This window comes from Malurus melanocephalus, unplaced genomic scaffold (genome assembly GCF_030028575.1).
Source record: "Malurus melanocephalus ecotype Western Australia unplaced genomic scaffold, MMel_1.1 scaffold_696, whole genome shotgun sequence".
Classification (NCBI taxonomy): domain Eukaryota; kingdom Metazoa; phylum Chordata; class Aves; order Passeriformes; family Maluridae; genus Malurus; species Malurus melanocephalus.
The window spans coordinates 44,788-48,496 of NW_026623928.1; positions in this window are offsets into that span (position 1 = coordinate 44,788).

Genomic DNA, 3,709 nt, shown 5'->3' on the forward strand with positions numbered 1-3,709 from the left:
ATAGACAACAGGGGAACGCTGGGAAGCTACAGCTAAACCCATCTGTAGTGAGGAAAATACAGTCACAGAATGCAATTATCTCCAGAGTATTGGAGATGTGCTTATAATTCGGCTTCTGCTTTTGTTGGAGCTGTTTGACACGGGAAATTGCAGGAAATCTGAGCTCCAGGTAGCCTGTAGAGAGCGATGGCCACACAAGAATGGGGTCAGCACGGGAGAGGTGTGGGGAGCAGCATCCCAACACAAACCAGGAGAGAAGAAAAACAATTTTCAAAATCCTCCAACGCCAGGACAGAACATTCACAATCTAAAATTATTTTAGATAAACAAATTCCTCAGGGACATTTTCTGTCGTTAAAGACGAGCGCTCCTCCCGCGGGTCAGCCCGGTCTGGGTGCTCCGAGCATCCCCGGGGATGGCAGAGCCAGAGGGGACGGAGCCAAGGGGAGGAGAGGCGAGAGGACGGAACCATTGGAATGAGCCACCTGGAAAATAAACCCACTTGTGGTCAACACAGCAGGAACAAACCTGACAAGCCGGTGGTAAGTGTAACAGTCATCATAAAAGTAAAAGTAAAGTCTCCAAACCAGAAAATTGGCTAATTTAGGTTCACTCCCGTTGAACAATTTTGTGTGAGAACTCTCCAGCATGTGGACTGGGGTTTGCTCTGTGACCTGAGTACAGTGGAGGAACCTGTTGGCCACCAGCCAGCTGGTCCCTTCACCCTTCCATCCCACTTACAAGCTGGCCTCAGGGATCAGGAGCTTTGAGGCATATTTTAAACAGTTCCCAACACCTTCCTTCTAGCTGCTAACTAGCCTATTTCACTAAAACCTGACCACACTTTCTGTGGTTACCCATGGAGGAATCGGCTGTCTGGAGCGTATGAGGAAACAATTATTAGTTTTTACATGCATCAGTCAAAAATATTTAAAAGGACAAAAGCTTAGCCTAGAGATGCCCTTAAGGTAAAAAGCTTAGTTTTAAGGTGCCTCTGATTGAGCTTTCATCTTAAAGACCCCTACAAAGCTAACCCTCTAGTTTAAGGTCACCTTTAGCATCAGCTCAAACATGACTGACTGAACATCCTGGCCTCCATGTCGCCTCCACTGGAACCTCCTGAAACACTGGTTCAGAGCCTGGACACAAACTGAGAGATACAGAAAATCAGATAACTGTAAAAGGCTTCAGGGAAAACAGAGAGTTACCTCAGGCCTACTGAAACACAGACATTTCTCCACCCTTTGGAGCAGTTGTGAGCCAGGGTACTATTATAAAAATACTCTGGAAATTATCATAGCTTCCAAATAGGAAAAGACACAGGCTACTCCAAAGATGACGGAGGAGCTACTGTGACTTAGCGAAACAGCAGAGATCACAATTCATCTGTGCCGCTCTCTTGACATGCAGCGTGTAAATTGGGAGCTCATGTTATTTCTCATGTAAATTCTCTCTCTGTTTGAACTGCTGCAGGACAGAGCTGGACTGCTGATGGGAGGAGAGCTCTCCATGCCAGCCAAGCTCACCGGAGCAGCCCAGCTCGCCAGGGCTCAGGGCTGGGCGCAGCAGTGGCCACTCTGCCGGCACCGAGCCACCGCCACCGTCCATCCTGGCACCCTCGGGTCACTCTGGCACCCTCGGGTCACTCTGGCACCCTCGGGTCACTCTGCACTCTGTGCCCTCTCTCGTGGGATGCTGGAGGCCGAGGACAAGGACTCTCTGTCACAGTGGGGCTGCACCACGGGCCACTGCTCACCCTGGCTGCACACAGTGCCTGCCCTGTGCCTCGGCTGCAGCTGTGCCCAGGCACAGCCTCAGCACCGTGCCAGCCCTTCTTCAGAAGCCTTGAAAGAAACATTCATTGGCACATATATAATATTTACATTAATATTAAAGCTGTTTATTAAACTGCCTTTTCTTGTGGGAGGCAGCTTTTACCTGGATTCTCTTCTTGGTTTTGCTGATGAGWTAGGCTGGAACAGGTTCCTTTAAACTCTCCAGACCTCAGTTTCACCCCAAGTTTATTATATGCATCTAATCRTGGAACTAAGAAACAGTTCCATTCAAATTTTMTTCTTTCTATATTGTTTGCTGTGGRAAAGAATGGATTGCACACCAGTGTGTCATTTTTTCTTTAACTCTTCCCAGTAGTGTCATAAAACCTCCCTTAAAACAGCACACAGGTGTGCTTCTCCACTGAGTTACTTATTCCAGTACAATAATCCARAAGTCACTTGTTCAGGGTATCTTAAGGAACTGTGCCTTTGGATAATGTCAACATGAAAACTAAAGGATTCTTCAGGAAAATTCTCAGAGAACTTCAGAGTTAGCTATCTATTGGGGTAATTTTATCTGCTTAGAACTTCAGAGAAACTTTAAAACAAAAAAAGTCTATACTGTCTGCTTGGATGGAACTACAGCAACTTGAGTAGCGGTAGTAACAGCCTGGACTGTCATCACCTGCTGCCAAATGCTCCTTGCTCGTCCCTTCCACTCCACATCCTCAGCAATCAAAAATCCCTCCAGCGCTCACCTGGATTTTCCTCTTGGATCAAGTTGATCATTCAGGCATGTACACAGACTCATGTGTCAGCAGAAAACTGGATGAACAGGGAGGTGATTTTCCCCATTAACTGATTTTGTTTAGGGTAAATGAGGAAAACCGCTATGGCTCCACACGGGAGCGGCAGTGCTGGCAATGTAACTCCCCCGTGGAACTGTTTGGGGACAGCGGATGACCGCAGAGCGGCCCGACAGYTCCCACCCGTCACACCGGGATGAAYRSGCAAGAATGGGCTCTCSGCTGCCAGAGTCCCACAGAAGCCTCCGTGAACCCAGTCCGCCTACTTTGTATTCCTACCGTGGAAATGCAAAGTTGAAACATTTCCTTTTCCATTTCCTCCCAAATTGCTGGAGAACGGGAAACGTGCTCCGCTGACGGCGGGAGAGGGCTCGGTGCCCGGAGGCGGGGAGAGCATGGCAGGATCGTTCCATTTCCTCGGGAATATCCGGATGCATTACAGGCCGTATTACCACCACACGCACCTGGAGCCGAGCAGCACGGTCACCGCAGCTCCCGCCTGCTCCGCGTTCACGGCCCCGGCAGCGCAGGGAGGCACCGGCCGTGTCCGCCGCTTCCCCGCCCGGCCCCGCGCACCTTCCGCGGCACTCGGCGGAGCGGGGCGGAGCGGAGCGTGCCCTGCGGCCGGGAGAGGAACGGGAGGTACCGCGAGAAACATTTCATCTTCCGCGCCGGGAGCGAGGGGAACCGCGCCGGACCGAGCTGAAGAACCCACGGATAGCGGCGGGGAATGGCCGGCGGGGAGAGCCGGTCCCTGCGCTGATGGGGGAGCGGAGAGCCGGTCCCTGTGCTGCTGGGGGAGCGGAGAGCCGGTCCCTGCGCTGATGGGGGAGCGGAGAGCCGGTCCCTGCGCTGATGGGCGAGCGGAGAGCCGGTCCCTGCGCTGATGGGGGAGCGGAGAGCCGGTCCCTGCGCTGATGGGGGAGCGGAGAGCCGGTCCCTGTTCTACCGGGGGAGCGGAGAGCCGGTCCCTGTGCTGCTGGGGGAGCGGAGAGCCGGTCCCTGTGCTGCTGGGGGAGCGGAGAGCCGGTCCCTGCCCTGATGGGGGAGCGGAGAGCCGGTCCCTGCCCTGATGGGGGAGCGGAGAGCCGGTCCCTTCCCTGATGGGGGAGCGGAGAGCCGGTCCCT